This window comes from Clarias gariepinus, chromosome 3 (assembly GCF_024256425.1).
Source record: "Clarias gariepinus isolate MV-2021 ecotype Netherlands chromosome 3, CGAR_prim_01v2, whole genome shotgun sequence".
NCBI classification, from domain to species: Eukaryota; Metazoa; Chordata; class Actinopteri; order Siluriformes; family Clariidae; genus Clarias; species Clarias gariepinus.
In genome coordinates this window covers 38,168,631-38,188,474 of record NC_071102.1, presented here as the reverse complement: position 1 = coordinate 38,188,474, position 19,844 = coordinate 38,168,631, and the positions used below count along the sequence as shown (strand labels likewise).

The 19,844-nt window shown below is 36.5% G+C and overlaps 1 pseudogene; it reads right to left on the bottom strand.

The window, feature by feature from the left end:
- Positions 1-15,919, bottom strand: part of LOC128518703 (uncharacterized) — a 39,478-nt pseudogene extending 23,559 nt beyond the window's left edge.
- Between the last annotated feature and the right edge of the window lie 3,925 nt (positions 15,920-19,844).

Sequence of the window (19,844 nt, the reverse complement as noted above, 5' to 3'; positions counted from 1 at the left end):
CTGAGTCCTGCTCTAAGCCCAATAGGAAACCTATGGAAAATCCTTGGTGACAAAGTTATGGCCAAGAAACCCACTACAGGCACCGAACTTTGGACGAGACTGGAGAAGGAGTGGACCGAAATCACACCAGCGCAGCGTGAGGGACTAGTGATGTGCTGTGGCCGCAGATGTGCTGAAGTCATTCAAAGTAGGGGCTTGTACACTTCCTACTTAAATAAGCACAATGCTCATTTAATTCTTGATTGTTGTAACCCTTTGGAAATTTTAGTTGTAATTTTTCTCTGTACTACAGACATTTGTAGTTGTTCTCTAATTTTGACCACTGGGTTTTCTTACAAAGTAAAGTTTTTTGATTAGTTTGTTTGTTAAAGTGCCTTGGCTATTTTGCAAAATTAATAGAAGAGCCAAAACAAAAATTCATTCAATCCCTTTTTATCCCTGCTGTATGTTCATTCTACTTTTCTTACATTTATTTTTTTATTACCGACAAAATTATCGTAATTAATAATATTGAAATACATGAAATAATATGTTTCATGACACTTGATGGTTTTCCGCTGTGTTGTCCATGTGTGTGTGCTTATTCTGCTGTGGAATGTTTCTATGGAGAGCTTTACATCTATCACATTGTAAATTCATTTTGACCTTGTAAAAAAGCTCACTAGATGACTATTTACTGTACATTCCAGCCCAGAAGCTGTGTTGTGTGGCTGTTAGGCGTTTCACCCAGAAGCTGCCAAGAAACTCTCTGAACAGCAGTAGCCATTCAAACATAGATGTGTGTTATTTTTTTTCCTACATATAGTGACTACCTCATATAAGCCTGTTATGTTCATATAAATAAAAGAAGCCATTTATTGAGTTGCACAGCAAACCTAATACAAAAAAAAGGATTTTTATTTGTTTAACTTCCACAAACCTCCAGGTAGTGCTCTATGGAATTTAATCAACATTAAATGTAATGTATATTTTCTAAAAGAAGACGCAATCCCCTTGTTCGCCCTTGTTCATGTTTTTAGATTAATAACTACAATAACCGCTGTAATTTGTTCCATAGTTCTTGTCTCTGTGTTCTTTAGACTTTATAGCTAGTGGGACATTGGGAAATTTGGACTTCCAGAAATTAATATGGTGGTTTCATACATTCCAGAGGGTGTTCCAGGAAGGCAGGTAAGGGAGATGTGTATGTGCAGTATTAGATGGGGTATCTGTGGTGCAGTGAATAGTCTGTGTATCCTTTTGTTCTTAGGATTGGAAAAGAAATGTTATCATTTGTAAATTTACATAGCTTTCCCTTAAAGTATTAAAATAAAAATCAGACACTATATCAGAATTTTAGCAGTTAGCTCCTACATCTTTTTAAGAATAAAAATGCATTGTAAAACAGTCTTTTTCCCCATGCTTGTAGCACAGCTTTTTTGTTGTTGTTCTTCTTCTTTGTTTTGTTGTTCTTTGTTTTTCCTCTTCAGTAGGTGAAATGCCAGTCAGTTGGGTTAAGGTCTCGTAATTGATTAGTCCAGTTAAAAACCTTCCACTTTTTTCTTCCAATAGAGTCCTTTGTTGTGATGGCAGTGTGTTTTGGGTCATTGTCTTGCTGCATGATGAAGTTCCTCCCAATTTGATTGGATAAATTTCTCTGTATGTTGGCAAACTGTCCCTGTAGAATTCTGAATATTTTGCTGCTATCATCATCATCACTAAGCAATAGTTTCAGAAGTAGCCAAGCAAGACCTAGTCATGACACTACCTGCAGCATGCTTGATCAATGAAATTGTTTTGGATCATAAGCAGATTATTTCTTTCTGTTCCCTTTTTTTTTGGAGACTCTTGCTCCCAGGACTTTTGTGTCTAATTTCTCTTTTTTTGTTTTATTGATGTCCAACATGGCCTTCTGATTCTTACTGCTGATGAATGGAATGGCTTTTACGTTCCTTACATTTACAGCATTTGGCAGACACCCTTATGCAGACCAGCATACACACTCTCTTTTTATACATCCAAGCAGTTGATGGTAAGGTACTTACTCAAGGAGCCCAACAGTAGCAACTTGGTGGTGCTGGGGTTTGAACCTGTGACTTTCCGATCAGTAATCCAATACAATAATCACTGAGCCTTTAGTCGTCGCAAAACAATGTATTGAGATACTTCCACCTTCTGATGTCACAAACTGTTGTCTTTGCGAATGCTTCTTTTCCCAAAGTGGTTCTTTTGTCAACTTTTTTTTTTTTTATATACTCTAGCTTAGTTTACCAGTGGTTTCTTTATTTTTTTTCCTGAACAGAATGGTTTCTTTAAAATGACTGTGCAACAAGTTTGATACATTTTTTCTTAGATTTGGAATGTTTTGCTTTTCCACCATAGACTGTTGTGTCTGGTTTTCTAGTTTTAACAACAAATGCAGTCTTCATGGGTAAAACTCAAGAATAGACATGAAGAGCTTTTACCTGTTTAAACAACCATCAGGGGATACCCATGCAAGAAGAAATTCCTGTTCCAATATTTCTGATCAAGTAGGTGGGTTTTAAATCAAATCTGCCATGCAAAGAGGTACATCTGATGCACCCAATGTATTCACTGCACCACAGATGCCTCGTCTAATATTGCACACATCTCCCTTACCTGCCTCCATGGAACCCTTGCTGATATGCATGAAAGCACCATAATAATTTCTAGCAGACCAAATTTCCCAAAGTCCCACTAGCTGACAAAAACACAGAGAAAGGATGAGAGGAAGCAAATTACAATTATTATTGAGGTTATTAATCTAAAAACATGAGCAGGGTAGTTTCCGTCTATGAGCATGTTATTCTGCATCTGATTCACCTCTCAGGCTACAAAAATGGTCACCTCCAGTTGGTCCGCTGTGGGGACCATACAGCGAAAAAAAAAAAATCCAAAAGACTAACAACAACCAAAGTAGTTCTAACATTGTGTGTTTAAAATTTTTGTACTAGGTTGTTAGTCTTTAAGCTGCTTCCATCGAGGGGTCACCACAGTGGACCATCTGATCCACACACAACTTGGCCAAGGTTGCAGGCTGGATGTTCTTCCTGATACAAACATTGCATTTCATTCATGCTTGGGACAGGCACAACATCCAGTGGCTAGGGTTCAGGCATTGAGCCACCAATGCCAACATCACATTCTTGTACAAACCTTAAAGAGGGAGAGAGATAGAGAGAGAGAGAGAGAGAGAGTCAAAGGAGGATAAGAGAGCTTTATGTTTAGTTTTCAAGTCCTTGTCTTAATGTCCCGTCTCAAGGAGACAGAGGAGCTTTGTTAGTTTTGTGTTTTGTGTTTTCAGTAGTTACTTTTGAGTTCTCACTTATTAAACCCACGTCATCCCTGAACAGGAAGGTCTTCCTGTGAGGGTCAGAAAAATAGGAGTCCCTGAGAGTGCTTGTGACCCTCACAGGAAGACCTTCCTGTTCAGGGATGACGTGGGTTTAATAAGTGAGAACTCAAAAGCTTAAAAAGCTCCTCTGTCTCCTTGAGACGGGACGTTGAGACAACATCTTGTTGCGCAGCTGTAAAACTCGCACACTTTAACACTGTAACAAAACTTTTTTTATTTCCTCAACACAAACACTGATCCCTTGTCAGTTTGACAAGTTTTTTTGAGTACACAATTTTTTTAGTTCATTTTTTACACTTTATATACATAATTGATTTAGGTTCATTTAACAAAATATAATTTGTGCATGAAGTGAATTTACATGAGAATAATCAATTAATGTTTTTTAATTATTAATTAATTAATATTTAACTTTTATGTCATGTAGACAGTTAGAACTTTATTAATATGGATACAAAATGTCATGCCAAAAAATTCCAATCTATTTATCTGTCCTAAAACACTAACAAATTTGGATATAGTCAATAATAATAGGACAAAATGTATTATAAACAAATGTTAATAAATTTAATTATAGTAAAAGTTTTGACTGCAAGCTAATTAAAAAAATAAGTAAATAATTTAAAAATAAAGAAAGAAAACCTGGATTAGCAGTATGCAGCAGAAATACAAAAAAAAGCGCCCCATTAAATCAGCTCAGTGCTCTCATATTTAAAAAATTCATAACTTTCTGATGCAAACCTGATATTCACCAAACTTTATGAATAGCAGGGCCCTGGATGGAGAGTGTAACATCTATAGTACAGTGCCCATAGTTATTAGTAAAATGTGGAGTATTTTACAAGTTTTTTGTTTTTATAGTCTATGGTAATCATGCTTGTTTCCAGAGAAACATTGACAAGGGTGTATTAAAAACTTTAGAGATTTATGTGTCATAGAAGTTTCATCACTGGTAATGATCCTCGACATGAAGGATGGGTCATCCACCGCTAACTGGCAGCTTTCTTGACAGACTTCAGCGCGATGTTCCTTCTGGGTCAGTTTTGGGAGTTGAGCTTGTTAAAGGTTTTCCTGATCTCTCATCGTCTTGCAATGATATTCTTCCACTCTTGAAGTGCACCTGCCACTCGAAACACCTCAAACACTCATTGCCGCATCGCTGTAAACTTGTCAAACCATGTCAAATGTCTCTGCGGCAGATTTGCACAGTTTCATGCAGAATTTCACATTCGCTCTTTGTTCTAAATTGCTGTCAATGATGAAATAGCAGACGTGGTAAGGCACAGGGTTAAAATAGCACCTGTTGAACAGCTCCTCATGTACACAAGAAGATGCCTTTTGGCAGACTGACTTATAAAGGCCTTGTGCTGCCATCTGTTGGTGTATTACAAAACTAGTCTCTGAACTTTTTGATACCACCTTGTACATGAAGCATGATTGTGGTTTTGTAATTATTTGATCGACACCCAGCAAATCCAACTGGTTAACATCAAGATTTATCCCTCTATTCTCAGGTTCCCTTCTGCATCTACAGTACATTTAGTGGATCTTTCGAGAATTTTTATGCCAAGAAAAAGGATGTTTACACTCCTACTGTGTACAATCCATCAGTGATAAGTGACAGGTATGTGTTGGTAAAAGTCCACAATATGTTCTTTGAAATAAGACATTATGCAATTAGGATGTTGTGCAAACACTATATCATATACTTAACAAAAAATGTGGCATACTGTATAGTAAGGTAGAAGAAACCTTTTTCTTATATACATATAACTCCTATCTGCAATACAAAATTACAATCTAAGCATGAGTTTGCTACATATTGTTTTAATTAAAACTAAGCCAACATATTGTTGACATTAAACTTCGTAATAAAATGACCTTAAACACAACTGAGATCTTAATATATTTATCTGTTGTGCCTGTGGGAAATGTGAGAGGTGGAATTATAGCATTTTGCATAATTACAAAAAAAAAAAACGTATTCTTCTTAAAATTGTAAAAATTGAGTTCTCATTATGCTGTCAAACTGTTGAAATGTATTTGAGTGACTGTGAGATTATTGGTAATTGCTGTTATCTTTAACATTGGGTTAAGGAAACCTTGTAACTGCTTAATCAGCAGCGTCAGACTCATTTTAGGTCATGGGCCTCTTTCAGGTCTACTCTCAGTTCTATTCTCAGTTGTAGTCATATGGGCCTGGCCAAAAAAAGGGGGGGGGGGGGGTTAAAACTGAACTTTCCCTACTTGTGTTAATTCATCAGCATTTATCTAAAAATCAAATTCTGAGATCTGAAATGGATTTAAGGCACTTTGGTATCTACAGTGCTCTAAAAAAAGTATTTGCCTCATTTCTGTTTTTATATATTTTTTTTCATATTTGTCACAAAAAACTATCTTTCATATTACACAAAGATGTAGATGTAACCCAAGTAAATAGATAATGATTTTTTTGTTTGTTTGTTTATGATGGTTTAAGATATTACAGAAAAAAAAACTGTGCTAACCTCACTGGCCCCATGTGAAAAAGAAATTGTCCTTGCTAAATCATGAATGAACTATAATTAACTACATTATTTTCATTTGCCAGACTCAGGGCCGATTACTGCCAAACCTGTCGAATCAAGAAATCACTTAAATACAACCTGTCTGAAGTGAAGCATGCTAAAAGATCTCAAAAAGCAACACATCATGCAGCAATCTAAAGAAATTCTAGAACAAAGTAATTGACATGCATCAGTCTGAAAATGGTTGGACAGCTATTTCTAAGGTTTTGGGACTCATGCATACCACGGTGAGAGCCATTATCCACAAATATACCTACCAATTACTTCAAGAGCAAAATGACGACTCATCCGGGAGCTCATAATAGAACCTAGAAGACAATTTAAAGAACTGCAGGCCTTACATTCCTCACTTAAGGTCAGTGTTCATGATTTAACAATAAAAAATATTGGCATCCATTGATGAGTTTCAAGGCAAAAGTGACTGTTGTTTAAACAGAATATAAAGGCTCATCTCACATTTGCCGAAATCATCTTGATTTTCCTCAAGACTTGGGCAAGTCTTAACTGAAACCATGTGATATACTGATAAAGTCATAAAGGGAATGATTACTTCAAGGTTGTTGTTGGTCTTTTGGCTGCTCTTGTCAAAGGGTCGTCAAAGTGGACTATTTGATCTGCACAACAATTTGGCACAAGTTTTATCCTGGATGCCCTCCCTGATAAAAACGCTTCTATTTTATCCAGGCTTGAAATCAGCGCTGCATCCAGTGGCTGGGGTTGGGCATTGGCTGGAATTCGAACCTGGGCCCTCCGCATGGCAGGCGAGAAAACTATGAACCACTGATCCACCAAAGCTCATAAAAGGATTACTTCAAGGTATTGCTGCTAAATGTGGATCTACAGGTGATTGAATCATGTTTTTTTTTGTTTGATTTCACAAAAATATATATATATGAAAAAATATGATATATGGTTATTTACTACAGAGTATACACGGTGACTTGCATACTGTATGAATTTACCCCCTTGCCTATATCATCTACACCAAATATTGCATAATACCAAGTGAATATAAGAAAATCTGTATAGCTTGCAGAATTTTATTTATAAGTTGAAATAAAGCACAACTTATTCACCTAATTTTAAGTCTATTTTTTTAAATAGACATGGTAACAATAGCACATTTTCAGCTCTGTATAACATCATTACTCTGTTTAGCCTCTAGCAGAATAACAGATACTAGCTCTTTTGTCCTGAATCTTTCAATAATTTCAACTCCACAAACACTTTTATCTTCATCTTGAAACTGCTCCTGCATTTTCAGTTCCTTTACTATATTCCCAAGGGTGGTATTTTGTAGCTGGTGTCCATAAGAGACGTAATAAAACAACTGAAGTTTATGTGCGATGTGCAATGATTTTATTCAGTTTCCACTGTATATTTGACACCCCTTAGTCAACTTTTGTCATCTCACAAGTATACATTGGGGTGAAATATCATGCCTCAGGACAATATCATAAAAATAACAGACCCCACAATGGCTTGGTGTACGAAAATACATACTGTACAGTAATGTGTACTAGTGTGACAGGTAAAAAAAAGTGCCATGCGTGCAAAAATATATATATCTAAAAGTACATACTGACTGCACAAACCAGAGGCGTGTTCAATTTTGAAAGCGGACGACAGGACCAGCTGTAGTCTAGAAAGTTTGGGCTGTTGTGTAGAAGGAAGTCTGTGACAGACTGGTGGTGTCAAATAGCTGGTGGACAAACTAGACTTCCAGAGTCTTCTTCTCCAGGGAGGCTGTCACTGTGCTGACGCTCCTCCATGACACTTCCTAGCAGCTCCCTGAGCAGGCCAGTCTACTGAATCCCACATTCCACACACACACACACACACACACACACACACACCACACACACACACACACACACACGCACTCCTTTTGCTAAGGCTTACGAAGAAAGTAAGTGAGCTATCAAGTCACCGGTTTCCTGTTCTTGGGTTCCCATTCTCGTGATTGTTAACTCAAATAAGATATTACATATTTATGCGATATTCTCATGATAGATGAGATTAATAAGATAGCTTTTTCAAATAACTCATTCCTTTGAAGTAAGAAAAAAAAATACTGAAAATGATAGTGAAAATGCAGACAAATATAGTGTGAAAGACTAGCTAAATGGAATGGTTTAATTAACAGATATATCATCTCGGGGCGACAAAAGATTCATTAAGTTGATATATATGATGTACAACAATGAAGAAAAACAGGATGAGCAGTTCGGCAATATATGCTTCTAATTAGCAAAATGGCCTTAAATAGATCAGTCCTCGAGACTCACTTTTATGCTTTAACAAGCAAAAGATTGAGGACATCTGACTGTCACACCCATACAGTATGTGCTTGTTGAGGATTCCATTTAAAGGGCTTTAGAGACTTTTTTTTTTTATTAATAAACATATGTAGGGCTTAGGATTGTGCAGTATAGAGTGACATACAGTGTTCTTTTTTTCAGCACAATCTAGTAGTAATATGATGAACTGAATTTTAGTTCACTTTAGTTTCTACCCAAACATGACTGAGCAAAAAAAATTAAAATAAATAAAATTTGATCATATAGGCAAGAAAAAAATAGCACAGATACACCTAATCAGCAAAAAAAAAAATGTTTTTCAGGTGTTTCTATAACCAAAAATAATAATAATAATAATATGATCATTTTGAGAGTTGAATTCATTTTTGCGACATCATTCCAATATTCCGGTGGTGGTAAAATTGACCCTTTATAAAAGTCATAAAAACTTGAGTTTAAAGGTTTAAAGCTGGAAAAGGTTTAAAGCCATTTATTTCTGCTAGACTTTTTAGAAACTTGCGTGCTTTAACTTTTCTTTAAAGGTTAAAAAATATGGATGTGATGGTCAGTACATATTTTTGCCATACACAAACAATTTTGCCATATTTGCCAATAAACATTTCAAATCGGACAACCATAATCAATTAATTGGAAATGATTGGCTGATTCATTGTTAATGTTGTGAAATTAATACAAATATTAAACAATATTAAAATCAAGTGAGATTAGCCTATATCTCTCTAACCAATCCACCAGGCTTCACCTTTTAATTAAAATCTTTTTAGTAATACAAGACCAGGCCCTACGTAACAGCACCTATGCACAACTGTAAGGAAGCTCTTTCAATTTATCAATTTATTAACACAAACAGCCCCCTCTGCTTTACCGTGAAGAATCTATAGGTGTCACGGGCAGCTCCATGTCTTTTCATCACACTGATTTAAGAGCGGCTGTTATAGGCACTCTCATCTCAGTTCTTTGAAAATAAAGACGGCCTGCAGAGGATAAAGGGCATGTTGGAGCTGAGAGTAAGTGCAGACAGATATGTCATAGCTGCCGCAACATGGGCGCAAGATGAAAGCGGTACCAGACTCATTAGGCACCTTTTTTTTCCCCTCCTTTCCATTTGGTGCATGACTAATAGAGTGCCTGCAAATCGCCTGAGCACAATGAAGCGATTCCTGTGAAAAATTATCATCCTCTCACTTTGAAAAGATTTCACCTTCAGCAGGAAATGCAATATTATTAGGGAACTGGACACGGACTCTTATTGTAAATTCCTCTCAAGTCAGGCAGCAGATGCAGCTGAACAAGACATTGGATCATAATCTAACAAGCACAGTCTTGGAAAGCACATGAAGTAGAATTTACAAGAAAATAACTCGACTTACTGCAGATGTGGAGGATTAAGGAAATGCCGTATGGTAGATGACACTCAGATTGCATCATGTGCAGTCTTCAAAAGTAGCAGATAATAAAATGTATGGTATGTGAATCAATTGTAATATTTTATGCATTTTTTTTTGTAAATTATATCATTTTTTATATCATATAGAAATGTTATGCATGTTATGCATGCATAAAGAAAATATTTCATATTCAGCTTTTAAAGACAGAGTTTAAATATTAATAATATTGTTTATTATATTCTAAAGGTTTGCATATATATATATATATATATATATATATATATATATATATATATATATATATATTATCAATTATTTATTTTTATATAATTTAACATGCAATGTATCGATACAATTTAGTTAAACTATCTTTATCAGCAGATTATTTAATACATGTTATATTAAATTATATATTAAACTCTATAATTGCTCTATGATATAATTTCTCTATGATATTAAATTTTGTATTTATATATTAAGCTTTGTTATTATATATAAAGCTCTGAAATAAAAAAAATAGGAGACCACTGCAAAATAATTAGTTTCTTGTGTTTCTTTTTTTTTTCCTTTTCTTTCAGATGCATGTATTGGTGAAAAACAGTTTTGTTTAACTTTTTTTGTGAACTGCTGACAATATTTCTCCTAAATTCAGAATATAACTATTGTATAAAATTACATCACAACATATAAAAAAATAACCCAAGATCATGCAGTATTTGCAGAGCCTTAATAACTTAAAATGCTAAAACAATATAAAATAATTGGCTAAATAACATTAAGTAATTAGTATTTGATGGAATAAGCCCGATTTGCAGTTACTGCTCTCCACCAGTTTTTCACATTGCTGTTGAATTACTTAATGCTACTCTTTTTGCAAAAAAGCAAACAGCTCAGCTTTGATTTTTGATGTAACAGAAGTTTTCCGGAGTGAATTGCAGTGGTCTCTTATTGTCCACTGCTGTACTGTATATACAGTACACACCCCTGCTTAAATGCCAGGTTTTTGGAATGCAATTTTTTTTTATAATGACCAACACAAATAATTTTAGAACTTTTTCCACTTTTAACATGATCTATAACCTGCATTTAAAAACAAATTAAAATCTTTGAAATCATTGAAATAGTGTTTTTTATAATTCATCCCAAATCATATACACACCCACCATCATTTAACAGCGATGTGTAGACATTTTATATCCACTGTACACATACAGTACATATATAATTTCTCTGGATGATTTCAGAAAGCTGGAATATCATCAATAATCTGCCTTTTTTACTGTAAATAAGTTTTGCAGTTTCCTTTCTCTTATTTAGTATACTTTTTATGAGGATTTGCTTCTATTTGTGATTTTAATGGAAGGGTTTATTTGTGTTATTTGTCTAGAACTGTTGCTGCCTGACTCAGAGGTTTGCCAAGGCAGGGCAGGATTGTCCAAGGACTTATATATTAACTGGAATATTAAACCAACATGTCGACAGTTCTGCATATAGAACACTACACACTTCTAATTCGAAGAAAGTATAATGAAAAAAGTGTGCATCTAGTGGAGGGCCTTCCCAGTAGACTGGATATCATTATAACAGCATAGAGGGGACCAAATCTGAAATGGGATCTTCAACAAGGACAACTGGGACAAATGTTTGGCTATATAGTGCATGATGTTTCATCACTTTATCTGAATCTGTTTCAGCCTTAGAGAAAGAAAAGAGCTCTCTGATGAGAATTATTTCATGGCTTGGTCAGGCGGTGGACATGATATAAGAACTCATATAAGTCTCATATGATCGACACTTATTTTATCACATGACAGCTGTCTAACTCAAAAAGTGCATTTAAGGAGAGCGTTTCTAAAGATCATGCACTAGCACTGATAAACTTTGAAGATATTAAGAAAGATATTCTGTTGCTCCAAAATGTCAGGCTTCAACAGGAGATAAACGAAGTCCAGAGAGGGAGAATCCTTTCCTTATCTTTTTAACACATGGTACTGCATGTCATCACCTTGGTAGAAAGTTTTAGGAGAAAGCTCCTGGATTAATAATTAAAAAAGGGGTGAGTGGTGGTATATATATATATATATATATATATATATATATATATATATATATATATATATATATATATTTTTACACCCCCTTTTCTATGCACACTGCTCATGGGCAGATCAAATATTCCAAAACAATCAAGCCTCAGAAAAGCAGATGACAAGTGACATGTTTAATAAAGCTATGCAGAAATATTAATGCTAAGATGAAGATGTGACATTGTATAAAAACTCTAAGGGATATTCAATAGACGTTCAGCTTGGGGAGTGACAGTTATATTAACTGCTCTTCATTATAGTGCCGGGGATCTCCGTACTTTCTATTCATTATTAAATGTCAGTGTCAGCATTTCAGACATCATTATTTATAGCTATGATGTGCTACAAATATGTTAAAACCATTTTAAACCACAGTTTAGTCAGATTTAAGCGAACGAACAGTAAACATTAGAACAATATTGCGGGAAAATTATCACACAGCTGCATATGATGCCGACTGGCCAAACATTCCCAAACTCTCAGACAGCTGACAAAGGCAATTAATTGTAGTGTCAGCAGAAGGGATATTACAAATATCTGAGGCAACTTCATGAAAACTATTATCCTGATAAACAACACTGTTTATGGCAGCATGGTGGCATGTTGGTTAGCACCGTCGCCATCCAGAGTGCACCATGCCCTAGGCCCCCCCCCCCCCCTCCCCCTCTCCCAAATGGACTGTGGGAGGAAACCTGGAACGGAGTACCCAGAGGAAACCCAGAACCCAGACCCTGGAGGTGCAAGGTGACAGTGCTAACCACTACACTACAGCTTGTCTACTATTAGATGTATTTTATTATGCTAAGAATGGAGTGAATAATATGCACTTGTATCTACCCTGTTTTAAAGCTAATAACTGACAAAAAGGAACTCGCAAGGTTTTGTAACATTGCAGTGATTTTTGTCTCTGTGGCTAAAACCTACTTCTGTATTGTAAGCAATGTGTTTACTCATTACAAGAGTACAACACCAAAGAAAAAAGAGGATGTTGGATTCCTGCATGCTGCTAGAACAGAGTCAATGAACCATTGCATGACATCTAGATTTTTCTGAAACCTGCTGCACTGTACTGTAGGAATAAAATAAAATAAAAACCTTAAAAAAACAACCTTTTTTTTTGCAGAAATCAGAGACCACCCTTTTGTTTTTATTTATGGTCATTCTGTATGTATGAAGTATTTAGGGAAAAATGGAATGATTGGGAAAAATACCATTTCTAGTCAAATAACATTCAGTACATACTAATGCAAATGAAACCCTTAAAGATTTTTATCAAGATGGGGAAATGTATTGTGGCGTGGGCGGGGCGGCGGCTGACGACCAGCATGCCTTGCGGGAATGTCGGTGTGTTCACCGTGATGGGGAAAGGTGTTTGGGTAAGTGGCTTCGGCCCTGTTGTGTTTGAGGGGGTGTGTGACGTGTGCTCCAGTTCAGGCTGACGCTGAATTGGATGTAGGCTCCTGAGTGAAGGTGCTGCTCATGCCTTACATGCTGTGTGCTTAAATAAAGTACTCCCAGCCATTGCATTGGGCAGCAAATAAGCTCATTTGTCTCTCCAGCATTCCTTCCGGCGTAAAAACGCTACAGTATTAAACATAAAATCACAAAAAAGAACAGTATTTGAACAGTAAAAACAGTTCAATATTATACTGCACCTTTTTTTATTATAATTATTTCCACCCATCAATCCATCTAGGAACCACTGTAGTTCACCTAGGGACAAAGGTGACCATTGCATTTATTTCCATTTTTATGACCTTCAGGCAACATTCACACGCACCTTGGGGATGCCACTTTGCCTAATCTGCATGTCTTTGGAGAAACCAGAGCACCTGGAGGAAACCCACCAAGCAACATGCAACATGCAAACTCCATGCACACAGAGACTGGATCCTGGGGATGCAATGAGATAGTGCTAACCACTAAGCCACCATGCTACCATTATTATTATTATTTGCCAGCAAATAATTCACAAAAAATATGGGAATGCACCACACTGTACATGGATTTATAGGAAGTGGCCTGAAGCCTGAAGTGGCATTGGGTGGCCTGAAGCCTATCCCATGAGCCTTCGGGCATGAGGCAGGATACACCCTGGACAGGACACTAATTTATCACATAGCACACACTCATTTATACACTACAGGTGATTTGGGAATGGCAGTTAGAGTACTCTGCATGTCTTTGGACAACAGGCAATCTTAAGACTTCGTGGTTATTAAACACACAATGACATGTGCAAATGTAGTGAAATAGAAGGTATGAATATTTGTTGTAGCATGTAGAGGAGTAAAAGTAAAAAGTTTCCACTAATAAAACCATAATTCCAGTAAAGTACATTTACTTGAAAACTGTACTTAAGTACACTAATGAAGTACATGTATTTGGATACCTTTAACCTCTGCTACACCCACTGTACATACTGTACCTAGACATAGGTGCATATATATATGTTGACAAACAAGTATGAGTTTATTAAAATCATGAACCATGACTTTTGCACACTATTACAGGATTATTTTACACAGCTGAAAAGTTTTCTTCTAAGACAACATGCTCATCTTTTAATTAAGCTAAAAAAAACTTCTGCTCTAGTTGAACTTATGGTCTCTGATGAGCAACAACCTACCTGTATGTACGGTCAAAATGTTCAGGAAAGCAAGAAACAGGATTTCATCAAGTTGGAAAAGTGAGCTCCTGAGGATGAGCGCTACAGTATTTATGCTGATCACAAGCCAGTCTAATCAGCAGAGCATTTCCTACTGACGTGTCTGAAGACAGCCTCCTGAGAGAGCCTTTCAGCGCTTCCCAATTAAATCTCGCACAGTCCATGTTGCAGTGAACTCATTCATACTTCATGACTGCCGTCCCCATCCAACACTCCGCGACATGCGGTACAAGCACTTCGAGCTGTTCTAGCGTGTAACAGATGTATATCTTATCCTCGACTGAACAAAGACGGATAATGGATTTCCTCCATTTCAGACTCAAGCTCTTTTATAGACAAGTCTGTATACAGGTCCCAGGTTTGTTCCTGGCTGTAATCAGCACTAATCACTGATTGCAATTCACTAATTACTAATTACACTTAATAAAGCAGCATCTGTGCTCTTATAAAACTCGGACGAAATGAAATCTAATGTCATATTTTCCTAGAAGGACATGTTTAAATGTTTTGATATGCCCCGAATTAGAACAAAGCTTTTTAATTTTAATTCTTGGTGAGGTTGCATAATTTCTTATAAAGACCACAGATTCATTTGCTTAGCACTGTTTTACTAATATGGACCAATATTTCAGATTGGCAAGAGTTAACCACAGGGGTTTATTTGCCTCATTAAGGACAAAACAACACTGGCAGCACATCAACTTAAGCTGTTTGCGTGATGTCGAAATAATGGGAATGTTTCACCGCTTTCGTTTTTGACTGACAGTGATATCCTAATCGCCAGCTGTGAATCTGAACAATGACGCATGAGTAACAGTGCCCGTCATTGCACAAACTGTGTCTGGGATTGAATGTGGTAATGCCTGGCTTTGCAGTCATGCACCAGGAAATATGGACCAGCTGTGGACGCTCATCAGCAGGTTAGCGATGATCCTGCTGACCTTTGTGTTAACTTGATGTCCACTTCTTACCATGACAGATTGTTTAGCTGTTGGTCTCATTACTGTGCCTGTGTAGTACCGTGCTTGCCTGGTTTTGATCGAACACCACCTGTCCAGAATCTATTGAGATGTGAGTCTTTTGGCACATGAGTGATTTTGCTCTGAGAAGAGTCAAGTGAAAAAACAAAAAAACATGTCACTCTCTACCTGGTTTAGAGAGTGCATATGCCACTGCTGTTTAAACAGCATCAGGGCAGCTGGCATGGGGACACCTTGTTTTAGAGGTGAACCTGAGGGAGCCACATGTTCCCAGCTGAACCTTTTCCCACTGTCAAGGCAGAATGCTTTTTCAGATCTCTCCCACTGATAACATGAAGATTGCACCGGTGCTTTTATAGAAGTTAATTTGCTGTGGCACATGTGTCCGTTTTCTTGCAAATGGCTTGGGGAAGTTCATAGTAAACATAATCTGGAATGACCTTGCAATGGGTTTTGCTTACCTGACAGAGGTCAGACACAATTCTGTGCTGTCAGCTCCCATCTGTAGAGTGTAGATCTGGGCCTGGAACTCAAGAATCCATAAAAGCAACATGGACATTAAAAACAAATTTGAGCCTAAAGAGATTCTGCTGTCTGGTGTGCTTGCATAATATAGGCCATGCGTTAATATCAGTGGTAAATGTCAAGCATCACCCACTGGCTGGAAGAACTATTTACCAAGATTTTTCAAGTATGCACTGTAAAACTAAACATTTATGGAAATGCTTTTATTAAAGCTATAATTTATTATTATTATTATTATTATTATTATTATTATTATTAGTAATAATACTACTAATAATAATAATAATAAGACAAAAACATTGTATGCTGTTGAGGGAACAAATGACACTGAAATTGATGGATGTTTTTGGATCCTGTAATGTTAATTAACCTTTAGCTCTGTGTCAAGTGTGTGAGGTCAGAATTGGATAAAAATTTGTATGCATGGAACCAAATGTCATCACGCCCCAACCTGAGGCACAAAAAAAGTCTGAATACCTGGTTTCCAGTGGAACAAGAAGCACTTCATGAGACTTTGAATCATGGGAATGTTAACAAATCAAATGAATTAAGTGAAAAACAGACTCTTATGTCATACTATAAAAAGGATTCTTTAGGTGTGAGAGAACATGACATGATGGAGTGCTGAATGATTATCAGTTTGATAATGATTTACCAAGATGTTAAGCTATAGTATGTTAAGACTTTACGTTGGCCAGTGGGAGTGTTTGTATGGCCGTGGTTTGCCTGCCTAATGAGAAACCCTAGTCTCAGGTGCCAAGCTTGAATAAAATGGGGAGTTAGGCCATCTCGGGTAAAACCAGCCAGATTCAATATGCGCATCATTCACTGCTGTAACCCCTAACAACAGCAATCTAATGATAGTCAGAGAATGAATAACTCGTGTAAGAAATGACAGACTGCCCCGACACAAATTCCGCTCCCAAGTATATTTGATACTTATCCTCCAAATGGCACAATTCTCATAGAGACAATCGATTCAGATTGCAGAGATTTGTATCTTACTAGTAGAGTGAGAGTCTATCATATACAGCTGGGTAAGGCCGTGGACCATTAAGAAGCACCCTATGTTAAAAGGAGGACCTGATTTAGCCGTCTGGTCTCAGTAATATATACAGTAAATCGTATCACTCATATGGTGCTAGAACACCTACCTGTATAGAGAAAGAACGGTAGTGAGTCATCAAAAACCATCAAAAGAAGATTCAAAAGTAGGTGATTAAAAGATGTTCGGTACAATTCAGTTTCAAGAAAATTGTATTTAAAATGAGCTCTGTTTACATAAGGAGTGGAAGAGTTTGTTGTAGGAATATTATAATTGCTTTGGTCCAGATTATGGAAGTTATTCCTATTGACACTAAGGAATCTAAAGCGATTCACGTATTCCATTACTGTTATGTTGCATCAAACTTCTTTTTTCTATGGGAAATCTTCAATGCAATCTTCAATCTTTAATCATTTTTTTCTAACACTAGGTACATTTAATTAGGTATGACCAAATCGTGCAAGACGACAAAATCGAATTTGACTTTTCATGTCTACTGTGTTTGTGTTTCAGGATATAATAAATCACTTGTAATGCCTAACAAAGATGTCTTAGGTGTGTTTCCCTTGGTTATAACAGGCCAAAGTGAGTCAGGTATGGCTTATGTTTATTATATTGCATGTATAATGTAAACTGTATATATAGATGCATATATGTATTTTTGTACATACATTTTAGATGACCTATTTTACATAATCTATTAGCAAAAGTATTCTAATTAATTAATTTTATACTTTTGAGGGGTGTTCAAGTCAAACCATGACTTTTGTGTAAAATAATGTAGAAAAACTCTATATATCTCGGTATAATCCCCTACTACGCTAGTGCTACAGGTCTGAAATGCTGGCATCCCAGGAACTGCTCTAATGGCTCAAACATGTGGAAATAGCCTATAGCGAGGTCAGGACTGCATGAGTGATGTGATAATAATTCCTATCTAAGTGTGCAAGTGGTGCTGGTGAATGATTGTGTGTACAGTTCCAGCAGACAAATACATCTCTTCTGCAAGTTCGCAACAAGTTATTCGTCGATTTTCAATTATCATTTAAGAATATCAGCCAAGATTCTCATTCCTAGACTTTCGGCCTTCTTTAAAACGTTTGCACCATTTAAATTTAGGCATTTGGCAGACGCTCTTATCCAGAGCGACTTACATTTATTTATTTATTTTTATCTCATTATAGAGTACATCTGAGCAGTTGAGGGTTAAGGGCCTTGCTCAAGGGCCCAACAGTGGCAACTTGGTGGTTGTGGGGTTTGAACCTGGGATCTTCCAAACCGTAGTTCAATGCCTTAACCACTGAGCTACCCCTGGCCCAAATGTTTTACGGCTACAAGTCTTATCATCACACTGTGCTTGAAGTCTCCTTTAAATGTTAAATGCTCATTCGCTTTCATTTCTGAGAAATTTCACTACACAACACAAGTCCTGGTTTGATTTGAACCCCTTATATTAAATCTCAACTGTTTATGAAGCCACCTTAGAATCACAATGGATTTCGACAGACCCTGTTAGATGATGGGATTGCTGGTAGAAAATCATTAGTTCAAAGTGGAAAGCAAACATATATTAGCTAATAAGTTTTTACTTTAGAATAAAATTAAATAAAATTGTAAAAATGTTTGACTAATATGCCATATTGCAATGTGTCAGTTTTAACAAAAGAAAAAAAAAAAAAAGTAGTGCAGGAAATTCGTAAATTCGGAAACTTTTAGATACCTTGTTTTTGTATCCATTACCCTTAAATAGATAATAAGCATTAAAATCAGTTCAAAAAGTATGATTCACACATCTAAAGTCTTGGTTAGTGTCTGCAGTATTCGCGGATCTCACGAATGTAATCTAAAGCCCAAAAGCTCCATATAAATTGATTGCTGAGTGTTGAGCAGTGCTTAATTTGTAAAACATGAGGTACAGGATCACTGGACATGAACAGAAAAGGTCCCAGAAGATAGAAACACAATAAAACAGACCTGGAGTGGGTAGCAGGAGGACTGGAGAAGTTATTGGCACATTTTCTGCTCTGCTGCAATATGTTGAAAGAGATCCTAGGGTCAAATTTTGTCAGCGATGGACCAACAAGTGGCCTTCCTTGGAGTAATGACTGAAAGAACTCACATCTTGAAAAAAATTTTAGAAACAAAAGAATTATGATTGCAGCCAAGACAGATCCATCTATCCAAGAACCTCTGTAGTCCAACTACAGTAAGGACTGTGGAGGCCAATGGTGACCATTGTATTTATTCCCAATTTTATGACCGTGGTAGGACGTTTAGTCAATGCACACAGACCTCATAGCAGGAATCGAACCCATACCCTGGAGGTGCTAACCACTACACCACCAGATAAAGCCAAGATAGACAAATACAATAAGTATGAGAAATTTGTTAGGCACTGTCTCTCCAAATGTATTGTAGCGGTAAGTTCAATTATTATATTTGCTTTTGCTGTACACTGAAGACGTTTGTGTTTGAGAACAAAATATAAATATGTAAATATGATGGTAAATATGAATTTCAGCTTTCATTTCCAGAATGTACAACCTAGATGCTGTTACGTGTTAGATGTTAATGGGGATGGTCTGTAACATTTAAGTGAGATGTTTTGCCACAGGGGCAAACCATGAAGGAGAGTCGTGAGGCAAGTGAATAAAGATAGAAGCAATTTTATTTTAACCAATTTCAAAGATGTAAAACGAAAGAAATTAAAGAGAAAGGAGAAAACTGAGTGACACCAAAACAAAGAAATTATCAAAAGCAAAAGAAATTCTGATAACTAAACCCCAACCCAAATACTCTAACTACCAAACAAAAATGTAGAAAAGAAACCGGGAGCTTCGGCGCATGCGGCGCCCAAACTAAACTATTCTAACTAATAAAACAAAAATACAAAGATGGTGGTCACTCC